General features: G+C 37.0%; 1 protein-coding gene across 19 annotated transcripts in view; it reads right to left on the bottom strand.

Moving 5' to 3' along the window:
• The window catches only part of LRRC28 (leucine rich repeat containing 28), a 193982-nt gene that overhangs the window by 121776 nt on the left and 53605 nt on the right, over positions 1-18601 (bottom strand). The window lies entirely within an intron of this gene.

Raw genomic sequence — 18601 nt, 5'->3', positions numbered from 1 at the left:
AAGCTAGGCTTTAACAGTATGTGAACCAAGAACTTTCAAGTGTTCAAGCTGGATTTAGAAAAGGCAGAGTAACCAGAGAACAAACTGCCAGCATCCACTGGATCACTAAAAAAGCAAGAGAATTCCAGAAAAACATCTACTTCTGCTTCATTGACTACGCTAAAGCCTTTGTGTGGACCACAACAAACTATGGAAAATTCTTAAAGCAATGGGAATGCCAGACCACCTTAACTGCCTCCTGAGAAACCTGTATGCAGGTCAAGAAGCAACAGTTAAAACCAGACATGGAACAACAGACTGGTTAGGTTATATACTGTATGCTTATTTAACTTCTATGCAGAGTACATCATGTGAAATGCAGGGCTGGATGAAGCTGGAATCAAGATTGCTGGGAGAAATATCAATAACCTCAGATATGCAGATGACACCACCCTTATGGCAGAAGTGAAGAGGAACTAAAAAGAGTCTCTTGATGAAGGTGAAAGAGGAGAGTGAAAAAGCTGGCTTAAAACTCAACATTCAAAAAACAAAGATCAAGGCATCTGGTCCCATCACTTCATGGCAAATAGATGGGGAAACAATGGAAACAGTGACAGAGTTTAGTTTGACTGCACTGTGGTAAGACAACAGTACGATTTCACTTCTTCCTTGATTTCTGTAAATGTTCCATGTGCTTGAAAAGAAAATGTTTTCTTCAGCTGTAGAATATGTTATTCTATAAACCCCATTAGGTTAACTTCACATTTGCAAGACAGGTTATGCAAATAATTTGAGACCTAGAATGTCATATTTCTCCTGAGAATACTTCTATTTGCTTCCATCAGGCATTTGGGGATATAAGCAACCTAAAATGCAATGTCAGAAATTTTCATGTTTTTCTGGGCACATGGCTGCCCAGAAGCTGGGCTGCAATCCATGCAAGGCCTGCTTTAATTTCATACTCTCCTTATGAAATATTTTACCTGCAAAAATACTTCAGCATATATCCTAACAGATAAGGACTTTTTAAAACAAACCCACAATACCATTACTGCATTTAATAAAATCAAGCATTTCTTAATACCATCTAATAACTCTATCCATGTTCAATTTTTCCTGATAGTCAAAGAAACTGTGTTTTTGTAACTAGTTTATTTAAGTCAAAATATGAACAAAGTCCAACAGCTGCATTTGGCTGATAAGATTTCTAAGTCTTTTAACATTCATAACAGTTCTCTCCTTTTTTCTTTCACATTTTCACTTACTTTAAAAAGTGGGTATTTGTCACAGAATTTCGAACATTCTAAATTTGACTTACTGTGTTTTCATGGTGTCATTTAAAATATTTATTTACTCCTTGTATCCCCTGTAAACTGGTAGCTAGAGAAGTTTAAACAGATTGAGGTTCAATTTTCTTTGGTAAGATTCTATCTTAGGGGGAGGGCTATATACTCCTGATTGCATCACACTGGGAAGGATATAGTGTCTGCTTGACCCAGTTCTGGTGATGTTTAGATTAATCAGTGGATTCAAGTGTCATTGGCCTGATCCATCCAATGCAAAGTTCCTTATCAACCTTTGACCTCATGGTTCAGGAAGCTATGATCTTTGCTGGAATCTATTACTTCATTAGATATTACAAAACATTGGTTTTTCTAACTGCATCATCCCTGCTATATTTATTAGCTATCTGCTAAGTCGCTTCAGTCATGTCCGACTCTGTGCGACCCCATAGACTGAAGCCCACCAGGCTCCCCTATCCCTGGGATTCTCCAGGCAAGAACACTGGAGTGGGTTGCCATTTCCTTCTCCAAGGCATGAAAGTGAAAAGTGAAAGTGAAGTCGCTCAGTTGTGTCCGACTCTAGCGACCCCATGGACTGCAGCCTACCAGGCTCCTCCATCCATGGAGTGGGTTGCCATTGCCTTCTCCGAATTTATTAGCTATAGTTATTCCATATTGAAAAACTCTCCTTCATTCAACCATTTAGTTACCCTGAAATAAAACTGGGTTAAAAAAGGCATAATAATGTTTCTTTCCCTTTAAATTTTTTCAAAGAACAAGTTAGGACCTTATCAACCTCCAACTAGTATTTTTTTTTTAAGGAGCATCATTATGAACTCTCAAAAGTTTATGTATCTGATGTGTTTTTAATTCACTTTAGTCATTACTCTTTTTGATGGTCAAATTGTCCAGTGTTGATACCTCTATTATTTTCACAGGACCCTAACAGTCTTGACTGGTTTTCTGGTCTCTGGCAGAAGACGTCCCAGGTGTGTATCTTTTACGCTGTGCCTCACTCAACCAAGCAACTCAGGTTTGTTGCAGTGTAAAATGATTTGTAACAACTGCAGTCGCTTCAGCCTGGGAAATCTTTACTATGTTGTTAGCTTACCAATGTCTTCAAAACAGGAATTTTTTTCCTCCAGTTTCTCTAACTGTCCTTAACAGAGGGTCAGACTGAATTATTCATTCTGCCAATTTTGTATGCAGAAGTCCCCAAGTAAGTAAAGCAGAAAGCACAGGAAACAGACTAATAGGATAATTTATTAGTGGAAGAGAGGACCAAAATCAGCTTTTTAAAGACCACTGTCTCCCACTGTATGTCATAAAATGGAAGACTAGCTCAGCATAATCAACTAAACTGTGGTAGAATTTTGAAAAGAGATTCAGATCACGGTTCAGAGAGGTTTTGTTCCTGAACCCAGAAGTTGATTCCAAAACTAATTTTCAATTAGTTTCAATTCAGCCATCAAAGAAGCTGCAAAATATCACACTGGCACTGGACTAAAAGCAAAAGAGAAATGGAAAATAACCATTAACAGGTCTAATTAGTGTGTTTAGCAGTGGCAGCAAAATGAGGAGCCAGATAACACCCACCAACACACAGTCTGGATACCAAAATTCTTATACAATGGAATGAACAAGTTTTTAACACTCCAAATGCTAAGCATATACATCTAAAGTTGAGATTAAAAGGGAGAGATCCTACAGGGAAAAAGACAAAGGCACCATTCTTTAATAGAATTCTTTTCACAGCAAAAACAGTCAAAAATTATTTTTGGTAGATGGCTGACGTATTAAAACATACTAAACTTCATTATACGACTTCAACCATTTTTGCCCCCAGTCTCTTCCACAAGAAAGTGTTGAAAGACCTTGGCAGTAACGAGCAGGCCTCAGATGAGAGGCTTCGGATGAGAGCACAGCCCTTGGCCAACTCGACCTTGGCTGCAGCCTTGTGAGACCCTAAGCAGGTTAATTTAGCTAAGCTGTGCCTAGACTCCTAATTCACAGACACTAAGATAATAAATGTGTGGTTTTATAAACTGCTAAATTTGTGGTCATTTGTTATCCAGCAATAGATAACTAATGTAGTATCACAAGCTAGAACATGATTTTAATTTAATTTCCTCAACATGTAAATCTTTGCATTAGATACTTTTCAAGGAAACATGGATAAATTTCTGGTAACAGCTTAGAAAAGGCACTGGATTGAAAAACAAAAGACAGGGTGTAAGGCATGGTTCTACCTTACTAAGCAAACTTGCATAAGTTTCACAACCTCTCAGGGCCTCAAGATTCCTTATTTGTAATCAGGGATAAAACCTGCCCTTACAAAGCATGAAATAAACCAAAATCCAACTGCCTCTCATCAACAGTTCTGCTACCACTCTAGTGTAAACCACCATCCTCTCTCCCTGGCTTATTTTAGCAGATTCCTGACTCATCTCTCAGTTTTTGTCCTTGGCTCCTTCTTTACACAAGTTGCTTGCGTGATCCTTTTAAATCTAAGTCAGATGATATCACTCTTGTGCTCAAAATCTTCCAGTGGCCTTCTATCACATCTGGAATAAGTGTGATTTTACTTCTTTTTTTTTTTTTTTGATTGATTTTATTTATTTTATTTTAATTTTATTTCCAAAATCACATTTTGGAAATACGCGATTTGGAAATTTGGAAATGTGATTTCCAAAATGGCCAAGTCTTTAGTAAGTATGGCCATTCATCCCTTGGTTTACGAGGAAGGCCTAGTCCCAGGACCCCTACAGATATCAAAATCTTTGGATGCTGAAGTCCCTTAAAGTAAAATGGACCAGTATTTACATATAACCCATGCATATCCTCCCATATATTTTAATTGATCTCCAGATTACTTATCATATCTAACACAATGTAAATGCTAGGTAAATAGTTGCCAGTGCTGCACATTCAAGTTTTGTTTCTTAGAACTTCCTGGAATTTTTCCCCCAAATATTTTCCACCCACTGTTGGTTGAATCCACAGACAGAGAATCCACAGATACACAGGCCCAACTGTTTAGTACAGATGGTCCCTGATTTACGATGGTTCAATCTACATTTTTCAACTTAACAATACTGCAAAAGGAATACACATTCAGTAGAAACTGAACTCTGAATTTTGATCTCATAAACCTCTTGTGATGCTGGGCCATGGCAGTGAGCCACAGTTCCCAGTCAGTCACACACTCAGGGTAAACAACCGATACATTTACAACCATTCTATACTCAACAATCATGCTGTTTTTCACTTTTAGTACAGTTTTCAATAAATTACATGAGATAGTCAATACCATATTATAAAACAGGCTTTGTGTTAGATGATTTTGCCCAACTGGAGGCTATGTAACTGTTCTGAGCATGTTTAAGGTAGGCTAGATTAGGCTACAGTGTTCAGTAGGTTAGGTTTATTAAATGCATTTTCTACTTAACAAACTTTTCAACTTACAATGGCTTATTAGGATGTAACTCCATCAAAAAAGAACCCTACATGTTGCACTTTAGCAAAAACCTCAATTGTAGTACCATTAATTTAATTTTAAAACTGAATGGGTGATGGAAGTCAGAAGAGCAGTTACTCTTAGAAGAGGGGTGAGAGTGTCTAGAAAGAAGCACAAGCAGGTTTCTGGGGTTCTGGTTACAAAAAATATATTTGGTGAAAATTCACTGAGTATTACTTTAAATCCATGTACTTTCCCATATGTAATGACTTCTACAGTTTTAAAACATGAATGAACTAATTAGAATTTTTGATTCTCCTTTAAAAGCTATACTTCAGGTTTCCCATCTTTTAAAAAAAAATGAAAAAAACTTAAAAAACCCTATTCTGTCTGACTACTGTGTCGATTAATAGAGAAAAAAAGTTAAGCAGTTAGCATGCCTGGCCTACTTTAAACACTTACTAAATGTACTAACAATAATAACAATCTCTTGGTTATTTGGAGAGTTATCACTTTTTAGAGTAACTGTTAATGATTATTACTACTCACAATAACAACAGCATGAATACATTTAAGAAATTTAAATTACTAAGACATAGCAAAAATATCTACATACTACATCTTCACTAATGTTCCAATTACAGAGTAACCCAGAGATGTCACTTTAAGCCTCTGACAACAGAGAGCTCACCACTGCTCATCCCTGTCAGGGAAACCTTGTAAGAACAGCTGGTTCTCTCCCCCAGGAGAGCAAAGGAAGGCCGAGGGCACGGGAACAATGAGCCCGTCTCCACTGGGGTGCAAGGCAGGGTGCCAAGAGGGAGGGACCCTGAGCACTGGGACCAGGCCTGATTTAGATGCTCGCAAGTCATTTAAAGACTCCTGTTTAGACTGGCAACATTCTGACCACTTTGGGTAGAAATGTTTGTCTCTTGCATTGCAGGCAGATTCTTTACCATCTGAACCATCAGGGAAGTTCCCTGTGAGGTTTAGTACTCTTTACTATATTTTGGATTGCATTTACACAATGGGAAATCATATTGATCCTAAACTCAATGTAATTTGACTACAGTCTGTATTAAATCCATTTTGTTCTAATTGTGAACTAATAACTGCTTTAAGTATGACTATAATGCACATTGTATCCTCCTCCACACACCACCTATAGTCTCTCAAGTACTGGAATTACTTGAGAATTACTTGGAATTACATTCCTATTAGTCAAAAGCCTTAAAGGAAATGAGAGATTCTCATTCAATTTTCCTTCAGTGAAATTACACTTCAGAATATGTCCCAGTGTTTATAAATAGTCTAAAGGCAATTAAAAAAAGATCACCAGGGTAGACAGCTGGTCCTCATCTGACAATGAGAGACAATGGCCAGAATAAATACATAAAGGTTTAAAGAAGAAAAGACGCCTAATCCTTGGGCCTCAAGGCTCTTCCCCAAATTCTGAGGCAATAGACCTTAAGAAGACCAAGGGGAAAAAAAAGAAAAGAAGACCAGGAATATGTCAATTAAGAAGCAGCAGCAAAAAGGAAGAGTGTCAGCAGACAGGACAGCAGCTTGTGTTGAAACATTCCAAGAAAGCACTCACTGCAAACCCCGCTAAGAGCAGCGGGCAGGGCGTGACACAGAGCACTGACAGCGCCAGTGGTGGGGAAGAGCGGGCAGGGATGGAGGCCGCCCAGCCACGCAGATGCCGGAGGCAGTGGGAAAAACTAGGCTTTTTAAAAAATGTATCTTGGTGAGAACTTTCTTTCATTTTTTCACACAGAAGCACGTTACACACGTATATTATTGACTCTCTTACATTATGCTATCTTGAAAAGTGACAGTGAAAGTCGCTCAATCGTGTCCGAGTCTTTGTGACCCCATGGACTATACATATAGGACTTCTCCAGGCCAGAATACTGGGGTGGGTAGCTGTTCCCTCCTGCAGGGGATCTTCCCAACCCAGGGATCGAACCCAGGTTTCCTGCATTGCAGGCAGATTCTTTACCACCTGAGCCACCAGGGAAGCCCTTGAAAGGTATTGCAAAAGCACAAAATAATTGAATAGAGTTTAACTATAATTTTGATGCACTATTAAAAGAGAAAGTGCTTTTTAAAACTTTACAAAAATATGAAATTAAAAGCACAAAGATAAGGGTAATTTTGAAAAAGTAAACAATACATCATTTAGTATGTGTGTGTTTCAACAAAATTGAGTTTTATTTAGGTGGCAGTGGGTTAGCCAAGTTCCTTTAAATAGTTAGGAATTTGTGAAGTGCAAAGCTCACGTAACTTAATCTGTGTTTTCCTCAAATCCCCACAGGTCCATTTACTTAAGAAACCAATGCTTCCTGGCTAGATGCCAGCATACCAAACCTGCCCAGTCCTGCATAGTTTTATTTCTGTTACTAAATTAGGAAACCAAAGCGGGCAATGTCTGGGCCAACAGCAAAGAGAAAAGGTTCAGGATCATTAGTCTGTATGTTTTCTTAAAAGCCAGATCATTATATTTAATTTTTAATTAGAGATACCAAAATAATTTAGCCTAATAAGGAGTAATACTAAAAAATAATTAAGTGACAACAAAGGGAGAAGTACAAACATATAACAAAAGTATTCTTCTGAAAAGCCTTATGTCAAAAATAAATTAACTACTACCACTTAAGGCTTAATATCTCAGTGACTGATACTAACATAGTACAATCTTTTTCTAAGCAGAGAGGAAGAAATGGGAAGTTATTCATCACAATTTTTACAGAGTTACTAATACCCTTTACGTAGAGTGCTGTTTAAAGAAATTAAGTAGAGCATTCAGAGAATGCATGAAACAAAAAGGATCTGAAGAGAAGAAAGACACTGTGTTAATTTTCAAAGTAATTTTAAAATGATATAAAATATAAAGAAAAAATACATAAATTTTCAATTTTGTCTCTAATTAGCAATATAAGGGGTTTTAAAAGACAGTGGTTGTTAATTAACATTCTATAAAGTATTTTAAACATAGCCCAATACTTGGTCAAAAGCTAAAGTATGAATCCTAAAGGTGTTGGGAGAATTTTAGTTCTAGAAATAGCTGACCTTTTCTTATAAACATTTTCTTAAATATTGATAAATTTCAAAATAGTATTTATTTAACTTTAGTTCTATGAAAGAATTTTAAAATTAAATTAATTTGCTACAAAATCTGTACTTTTATATGAAGACTATTTAAATATCAGAATATAGAAATTATAGAAAAATTAAATAATAAAGTTTGAGAGCTATGATAGGCCCTGAATGGCTTATCAGATATGCCAAAAAAAGGATGTTCATAATATTTACTTACCCAATCTTTAGCAATACAGAAATTCATTCATATTTCTTAAAGAAGCCATAGAGAAAGGAACTCTTCCAGTAACCATCCTAATTGTCTGGTACTCTCTCATCTAATCCCTTTATATATTTTTATCTATTATATATATTTTACATAGTATATATATTTTATATAGCATATATATTTTATATATTATATATATATTATATAACGTCTCTGCTGCTGCTAAGTCACTTCAGTCGTGTCCAACTCTGTGCAACCCCATAGATGGCAGCCCACCAGGCTCCCCTGACCCTGGGATTCTCCAGGCTAGAACACTGGAGTGGGCTGCTGTTTCCTTCTCCAATGCATGAAAGTGAAAAGTGAAAGTGAAGTCGCTCAGTCATGTCTGACTCCTCGAGACCCCATGGACTGCAGCCTACCAGGCTCCTCCGGCCCATGGGATTTTCCAGGCAAGAGCACTGGAGTGGGCTGCCATTGCCTTCTCCGACATAACGTCTCTATAGGACATCAAAAAGCACTGTGGTGACTGGCTGTGAGCCAAAACCCAAGGTCTTGATCTTCTTTTGCTCAAACTCCCATCACCAAGATCTGGCCATCAGTGAAGAGGAGAAGCAGGTCCACAGTGAGGCAGGGAACAAGCAGACACAGTTTCCCTCGGTCTCAGGTTGCCCTGTCCTTCAACCATCCATCCTACTGGAGTCACAATGCAGACCATATCATCCCCATACCTGTCTGGCCCTTCTCTGTCCCTGTATTATTGATAAGAGGCAAACTGTTGTGGGATTCACAATAAAATTAGAGAAACAAGTTTAAAATCATAAGTTACATAAATAAAAATGAAAGCAAGAAACAGATTGGGTGGCTAGAAATTATATTGGACAATGTAATTATCCCCATAGATCACTTTGATAAAAGGTCTTCCCTCATCTTTATCTTCTTATTGCTACCCATATGTACACACACACACAAATATGTATACAGAGGGAATGCCCAAAAAAGAGTAAAAATGAATCTTCTTTGGTCTGGAAAAAATCAGTGAAATTTAAAGAAATTGGGAAAAGAAGAACAAAGCTGAGAACTTACATGATCTCATTTTAAAGCTTCCCATAAAACTACAGTGATCAAGCTAATATAGTATTGCCATAAGGGTAAGCATAAAGACCAACAGAAAAGAACTGAATGCCTCCAAATTAAATCTAAGTACTTATAGTCAGCTGATCTTTGACAAAGGTACCAAGGTACCTCATCGAAGAAAGGATAGTCTTTTCAACAAACTACACTGAGACAAGTGAATATTCCACGTGTAAAAACATATCCAGGATTCCCTGGTGGCTCGGTGGTAAAGAATCCGCCTGCATTCAGGAGATGCAGGTTCCATCCCTGGGCCAGAAAGATCCCTTGGAGGAGGAAATGGCAACCCACTCCAGTATTCTTGCCTGGGGAACCCCGTGGACAGAGGAGCCTGGCAGGCATGGGGTCACAAAAGAGTTGGACATGACTGAGTGACTAAACAACAACAACAAAAATATCTCAATTCTTACCTCATATTATACACAGTAATTACCTTGAACTGGAACATAAACATAAGTGTAATAGATAGAACTTTATCTAAAACTTATATAAGAAGCAGAAGAGAAAAACCTTTGTGATCCTAGGTTTGGCAAACTGTTCTTAAATATGACATCTCCAGCATAATCCATAAAATTGATACCCTGGGCTTCATCAAAATGTAAAAAAGCATTTTTGCTCTTCAAAAGATACTTTTAAGAAAATGAAAAGACAAGCCACAGACCAGAAGAATATATTTATAAATAATATTTTCTGGTAAAGGATGTGTATCCAGGCAAGAGCAGGGATCAGCAAACTTGCTGTAAAAGGTCATCTGATAAAATTTTAGGCTTTGTGAGAAAAACAGTCCCTGTCACAGCTACTCAACCTTGCCACTGTGGCGCACTAGCAGCCACAATCAATCTGTAAATGAATGAGCATGGTTGTCTTCCAATAAAACTTTATTTAAAAAATCAGGTGGAGGATCAGATTAGACCCACAGGTCAGAGGTGCTGAGCCTTGCTGTCTAGCACTTCCTTCCAGGTGATCTGATACTCATCCTATGAGGGCTATTTTACAACTCTGTATGTTCTAGATTACAATCTGATAAGATTTTAAATAATCCTTACTTATAAACACAAAAATAAATCATGTCCCATGGAGAGACCATCCTCTGTTGTTGTGGGGAAAAGCCTCCTTTGGTTCCATCTGAATGCTAATTTCAATATTCTTGATCTATAAATGTGTCTGTTCTTTGGATCCTCCTTTGAACTGGTTATAAAACCTTACCAGTTTCCTCATTAATAGGTTAAACAAAAACTTTAACACATTAAAATTTTTTATATCTACATGAGAGTCATAATCTTTTTTGTGTGAAAATTAGCTTTTAACATCAGAATATATAAAGCTGTAACAAAACCACTGGGTGGCTTTAAAACACCAGAAACTTATTTCTCCCTGTTTCGGAAGCTAAGGAGTCCAAGATCAAGATGCTGGCAGATTCAGTGTCTAGAGAGGGCCCGCCCTCTCACTGACTGTGGAATTCTTACTGTAACTTCACTTGGTGAAATGAGTGAGGAAGCTTATAAAGAGCCTCCTTTATAAGTGTTAGTCACTCAGTCATGTCTGACTCTGCGACTCCTCCAGGCAAGAATACTGGAGTCGGCTGCCATTCCCTTCTCTGGGGATCTTCCCGACCCATGGGTTGAACCTGGCTTTCTTATATGGCAGGCAGATTCTTTACCATCTGATCACCAGAGAAGCCCCTCTTTTGTAAGGGCACAAATCTAGGTCATGAGGGCTCTGCCCTTATAACCTAATTACCTCCCAAAGGCCCCATTTTCCAGTAGCACCACTTGGGGGCTTAAAATTTTAAATAGGAATTTTACAAAGATACAGATGGATACTTAATCTTTAGTTATGAGAGAAATACAAAATAAAGCCACAGTGAGCTGACTATATAGCCACTAGAATAGCCACAATTAATTTAGACTGAAAATATCAAATGTTAGCAAGGATATAGAGGAACTGGAACTCTCATACTAACAAGTGGGAATAACTGCGGAAAACAGTTTAGCAGTTTCTTTCAAAGTTAAAAATACAGTTATCATGCAATTCAGCAGCTTTACTCATACGTATTCACCTAAGAGAAAGGAAAGCATAACCCCACAAAATGCTTGTACACAAATGTTCTTAGCAACATTATTTGTAACAGACCAAACTGAAAACAATCTAAATGGCTAATCAACTGGTGAGTAAACAAAATATGGCATATCCATACAAATATTACTCAATAATAAAAAGAAACAACTACTAAAACATAAAAGAATATACATGCAAAAAAAAAAAACAACTATGCTAAGTATAAAATAAGCCAGACAGGGAGGACTATATGTTACATGATTTCATTTTAATGAAATTTCTAGAGAAGGCAAAAGTACTTACAGGAAGAGAGAAACAAGATTAATAGTTGGATGGGGGTGACAACAGGGGCTGGCAACAAACAGGCACTAGGGAGTTTCATAATAACGGATATATTCTAAGGTTAGATTGCAGTAATAGCTCCTCACTGTGTACATTTAATAAAATTCAAGAAACCGTACATGTAAAACAATAAATTTTATATATCGAAATTACCTCATAAAGTTATTTCAAAAAAATCAATGGGAAATAGTTTAAATAAATTATTTACTCATCCTAGAAAAAAAATTACTGATACTGTCATAAAGTTTAAAAAGACATTGTTTAGAAGAATTTACAAAGTGATATGGAGGGGAAAAAGTTATGTATATATCACACTTTGTAAATCAGTTCTAGATATTTCCCTGGAGATAAGGAAATCAAAGTTCTATTCCTTGCTTTTCCACTTATATATCATAACTTTACATGTGTTTCTGATTTAGAAGTAGAAATGTCAACTCTGGATAGGAAATAAACAGATATAATATGTAAATCCTCATGGCCTGTTCTATCTTTTAGCAGCAGAAGCAAATTTTCAAGGCCGTCATTCTATACCTTTTATAAAACTAAACCTATGAGAATCAGTATAAATTAATGATGTTGGATATTAGGGAGACAGGGAATATCAGAACCCGTCAAATTAAAACCTATCTACTGTATTAGATACAGGACATGGGTATAGAAAATGGAGAAGTATGGATCAAGTAACATCAGTTTTATAGGCTTTTGTTTTATTGAAAGCCATAGTTCATAAAGCTCCATGGAATTCTAGGTATGGCAAACTTAAAATAGCTTTGTCTATTAAGTTCAAAAACAATTTCACAGGATATCACAGGCAAACCAAGAACATTCAACTGAAAACAATGTATGGAGATTGGCATTTAGGAAGTACAGAATAGGTAAAATTATTACTAATTGTTGGTTTACAGATCTGATTTGATTTACTATTATTAAGAACTTCAAAAGACAAAAAGAGTAAAACTTTCCTTTTTCTTGTATTTAAAATTAACAGTATTCTATAGCCTGTATTTCATATATCACTCACTAGATATAAGGATTTGGTTCTTAAATTGCTGGATAATATAGGGACTTGATAAGTGTAAAATATATATTCAATTATGCCATGGATCATTTCTCTTTAAGTGAAAAAGTCATGGAAATTTACCTCTGAAAACCCCTTTCCTGGGTATAAAGACTGTAAAACAACACCTCCATGTACACAAGCCAGTATTAGTGATTCTTCCTGCATCGGTTATGCACTGATACAGAAAAACTGCCTCACATTTTCAAATGTGTAGTAATCAGCCTCCTAGTGACCTCAAGGAGGAGAAGGCAATGGAACCCTACTCCCATACTCTTGCCTGGAAAATCCCATGGATGGAGGAGCCTGGTGAGCTGCAGTCCATGGGGTCGCTAAGAGTCAGACACAACTGAGCGACTTCACTTTCACTTCTCACTTTCATGCATTGGAGAAGGAAATGGCAACCTACTCCAGTGTTCTTGCCTGGGGAATCCCAGGGACAAGGGAGCCTGGTGGGCTGCGGTCTATGGGGTCGCACAGAGTCAGACACGACTGAAGCAACTTAGCAGCAGCAGCAGTGACCTCAGGGAACAGAACTACACCACAAAAGTCATAATTTGGGTTTAGGATATATACAACAACATGAATAACTGTGCACACTTTAAAAAATGCTTTCCTAGACTTTGGAGGTCCAGTGGTTAAGAATCCACCAGCCAATGAGGAGTACACGGGTTTGATCCCTTGTCCCTTCCCACAGGAAGATTCCACGTGCTCTTGGGCCACTAAGCCAGAGCGCTACAACTACTGAGCTCACGCTGGAGTCCATGTGCCACAACCACTGAAGAGAAGCCGCCACACTGAGAAGCCTGCCAATGCAACTAGAGAGCAGCCCCGTACGTCACAACTAGAGAAAGCCTCTGCATGCAGCAATGAAGACAGCAGAGCCGAAAAAAATGTTTTAATAAATAAATGTTAAAAAAAAACCTTCCAATGTGTATTTGCTCTGCTTTAGATTACACATCTTTTTCAAAGCATCAAAGGAAAAATTTTAAGAATATTTCTTTGATTAATTGAAGATTTAATAATTAAAATTTTAGTCTTATTTTACTTATAAGAAACTTGTGCTTTCCTTCATAAAAATGAATACTTCTATTTTTAAAAGAGGTAAAAATGGATGAGGGAAAGAATAATTCTGAGATCTATTATTCTAAACATCTACATATTTTTCAGCTTTTTTTTTCCAACAAACTTTTGTGTTAGGATCTAAATGCATGTGTAAATATGACTCCTACAAAACCACTGTTACTCCTAAAAAGAAACTGATTATAAGATGTTAATATTGGTACTATAAATTCAAAATAAAGTGATGAATACCAAACTATTAAAACTAAAAATAAAAAAGTCATCAAAACAGATCTTCCAGACTTTGATTCTCTTTCAGAGTAAGTCAGGAGAGGGAAGTCAGCAAATCTAGCTAAGAAGTAGAAGGGATATACAACCATCTTTCATCACTTCCATAGCCACTATTTTGATTTCAAATTTTCTTCAGTTCAGTTCAGTCGATCAGTCATGTCCGACTTTGCGACCCCATGAACTGTAGCACACCAGGCCTCCCTGTCCATCACCAACTCCCGGATTCCACCCAAACCCATGTCCATCGAGTTGATGATGCCATCCAACCATCTGATCCTCTGTTGTCCCCTTCGCCTCCTGCCTTCAATCTTTCCCCGCATCAGGGTCTTTTCCAATGAGTCAGCTCTTCGCATCAGGTGGCCAAAGTACTGGAGTTTCAGCTTCAGCATCAGTCTTTCCAATGAACACCCAGGACTGATCTCCTTTGACTGGTTGGATTTCCCTGCAGTCCAAGGGACTCTCAAGAGTCTTCTCCAACAGTTCAAAAGCATCAATTCTTCGGTGCCCAGCTTTCTTCACAGTCCAACTCTCACATCCATACATGACCATTGGGAAAACCATAGCCTTGACTAGACAGACCTTTGTTGACAAAGTAATGTCTCTGCTTTTTAATATGCTGTCTAGATTGGTCATTACTTTCCTTCCAAGGAGTAAGCGTCTTTTAATTTCATGGCTGCAATCGCCATCTTCAGTGATTTTGGAGCCCAGAAAAATAAAGTCAGCCACTGTTTCCCCATCTATCTGCCATGAAGTGATGGGACCGGATGCCATGATCTCAGTTTTCTCAATGTTGAGGTTCAAGCCAACCTTTTCACTCTTCTCTTTCACTACTTTATAAATATACAATAAAAACTAAAACAAATTGCTCAAAGACATTAATGCATCTGCTTAAAGTAGTGATTTTTTAAAAAGAAATCATAAAAAAAAATTAAACAAAAGGGGGGAGGCAGGGGGAGTTTTTAACAAACTAAATTTTGTTTACTTCTCATTACACCAATCCTTGGCAAATCATAAAGGTTTTTGTGCACTAAATCAATCATTAATTTTAAAATTACCTGCAGAACAGACAATCTGACTTAAATTAAAACCTTTAACATTATAAAACATAATTTACAGAAGAAGCAACAAGCATGTTCAAATAACATATAAAAAATAAAACAAAATACATATTGAAGACATTACTTTTTAAGAAATACCTATTTCAGCACATCATCTATACTCTGCAAGCTAATTTTTCTCCACAATTAAAATGAAACCATAATTTCTCATTATGTCACAAAACAACAATATACTGAAATCAAGGTAAAAAATCAATTAAAACCATAAAATAACCATTAAAATATAATCTTTGTTTACATATCTAACACTTGCCTTTCCCAAAGATTGCTCAATAAATGCAATATATCAAATCACTCTATTAAGAAAAACATGCTTAATACTTGAAGCCCTTTAGTAAAACTGAATTATAAACCCAAGTTTTGCCAAAATATAAAAAGGTGTGGTAGAAATTGCTGCATACCACCTTCAAAATACTGCAAGTTGATTTGAATTTAAAAATACATTAAATAAAAATGACTGAATTCTCATTCATAGGTTGCATTGAAGAAAATACATTTGTTAAGTTCTCAAGAAAGTTTATTCCAAAAGATTATGAACATTTTTACAATCATTAGGCTTTTTTTTCTGTTAATATTCCTAATTCCTGGTCTTCATAATAAACAAATGATTATGAACCCAATATGGGCTTCTATTCTGGCAACCACACACTTCTCACAAAATATTTCAATAAAGGATTTTAATTGGAGATGTAGTTTACCAAATCTATATTTTAGAAAGATAATCCTGAAAACAGTGTATAGGATAGACTATGTACACTTCAAAGACAAAATAATGTAAAATATCCAACCCCAAGCCATTTGCTCTTGCACACCGTGTAAACAGCTCAGTCCCTCGCATCATGCCTGACTTCTTTTGAATCTCTCCACTGACTTCAGTATTGTTTTAAGGTTCCCGTACAACACCAAGCTGGTAATACACCATGGTGTAATTGCATACAGAAAGGGAAAGCACTGCATGTGAAGTGAATTTGGAAGTATTCTCCTTAAAAGACTTCAAATTAGATCACTGCTATCATGACATTAGCTGCTTTGAAATTTTTTCACAAAGGAATGGCCCATGGAAAGGAATTCAATAGCATGATTGATGGGAGAGGCTTTCCAACTTTTCTCTTTTTTCCCTTTTCTCTGAGGGACCAACTTTTCTCCTTTTGCCTTTTTAAAAAGTATCACCAGAATAAACTTTTGTGTTTCTGACATTTGGCAAGTTTTCTACCACTTCCCCTCACACCTTACCTTAAAAGGAGTACTTTCTGTATTTTTTTTGTACTGAGAAGGATGCATGGCCCAGAAAACAAATTCTTTTTCTTTTAGAAGAATTTTAATGGTCATTTTTATTCTAAGACTTTTACATAATTTTCAAACTTGTAAAAGTTTTAAAATATAATTTAGAAGTTTTAACTCTGTAAACAAATTTTACAATATGTAATAGTATCAACAGAAATTTATTCTGATAAATCTGTTTTATCTAATCTAGTACACTAAATAATTTTATGTAAAAGTCTGAACTGAAAATCTCTATATTACTATAAAGATACTAATATACATTTAAGTATTAATATACAGGATAAAGTTACTTTACTAATATGTGCTGTGTGTGTGCCCTGTGCTCAGTTGTATTTGACTCCTTGTGACCCCATGGACTATAGCCTTCCATACTCCTTTGTCCATGGGACTCTCCAGGCAAGAATACTGGGGTGGGTTGCCATTCCCTTCTCCAGGGGAACTTCCCGACCCAGGGATCAAACCCAGGTTTCCCACATTGCAGGCAGATTCTTTACCATTTGAGCCACCAGGGAAGTCCTACCTGCGAGCCAGACTAATAAAGTAGCTTGTATGTCTATAAGACACACTGAAAGAACAGGTTCTGAATATGAGTTTAGCACTCTGGTGGACAATTTATTCATTTATTCAGTGGTCATCTAGCAAACTGAGGGTGGGTAGATTTTATCCCTATTAGCTGTCAAACTAGATTCCTGAACCACTTGGCACTATATCAAGATAATGACCAACTATTAACACTATCAATACTTCTTTCTCTCTTCTCTAACTAGTCTCTTCCCTGGAAGTTAACAGTTTAAACTATTCAACAATAAAATATTACAAGCTCCTTTGAAGCCTGGCTCTAGATTTTGGTATCCCTTCACTGTCCCCACTTCCTCTAGGACACAGAATATATTTAGAACCAATAAATACTTTTTTGTTGAGTAGGTGAAACAGTAAGTGCCCCAGGTCATGCAGCTAATCCTACCAAATAGAAAGTCTATTTACATATATTGCTGACTATACTTACATAGCCTGGTAACACCAGAGGGGACTCTGCCAGATTGATCAATTACATTTTTTAGTGAGAAAAGTGCTAGCTAGCTATTTTGCCAGTATTGATGTGGAATCACTGAAAAGTTGTTTCACTAGGAAGGTGAATTGCTATGGCATCCACCCAAGGAGGATAATACAGGGGTGAACAGCCTTGATTATTTGGTGGCAGGTGGCACAATTAGATCCTTTGTGTTTTGAAGATTCAAGACGAGAACTGCTCTCTTCTCCCTTTGAGTTGACCACTAAAGAAGGAAGAGTGAACACAGGCACAATGAAACCAGGGCCGGCCCAGTGTTCCTGGGACCCCCTATCAATCCTAGAAACCGTAACCCATGGATGTAAACGTGGAGCACCTCTGACCAGGCTTGTATCCGCAGGAGAAGGGTCAGCAACTCTGAGGAGTCACAGCAGGCTGCACTACTATCAGTCAGACTGCACCAGTGAAGTCTCAACGGTGGGGCGGCAAGCAATGGGGGAAGCTGTAGCATGACCAGGCTTCCTGTCCTCTGTAGGAAGAAGGCTGATCTACAGCCCCTGACTGCCAGCAATGAGCATAAAGATTTCAGAATAATTTAGGTGGCAACAGGACAAATCTAAGAAGAGATACTAAATTTCATTCCAATAAAGCAACAGAGGCTTAACCAGAAGAAAAGTAAATTTTAAGAAAAAAATGATAAACTTGACCATACTTGAAGCCTGAGTTTTAGAACAATTCCTGCTACTTATATGTAGTATGTATTTCTGTTTTTGCATGCTTTTGTCCATTTAAGTATAACATTGATTGCTTCCGTGTTTTCAATTTGGGCTAAAAATCTTTCCTTTTTTGGTATACAAAACAACTTTTTAAGGGCAAAATCATTTCAGAGAAACAGGCTGATTTATCATGCCAGATGTAAGCAACAACTATTCTGACTCTTAGTTACATTTTGGGGTTTGTTTGTTACCATACTCTTCTCTCACGGGAATTCACAGAGGGTTTACAGTGAATCACAAAAGCATCAGGATTTTCTTGACAATCAAGGGATAGCTGGTTTTTCTGACTCTTCTAATATCCATTTGCTTTTGTGGCCAATGGTGAGTCATAAGGTATTTGGCAAATTGCTCTGCACTGATGGAAATCTTTCTCCAGTAATCCTTTATTTGTAAGTGTGTCCTACTTCTTTTCAGAACAGATCATGTAATTTTACTTAAGTCAGA

Source organism: Bos grunniens, chromosome 21 (genome assembly GCF_055505025.1).
Source record: "Bos grunniens cultivar Pamir isolate PY7600 chromosome 21, Bosgru_T2T1.0, whole genome shotgun sequence".
Classification (NCBI taxonomy): domain Eukaryota; kingdom Metazoa; phylum Chordata; class Mammalia; order Artiodactyla; family Bovidae; genus Bos; species Bos grunniens.
This window is presented reverse-complemented; position numbering and strand designations above follow the sequence as displayed.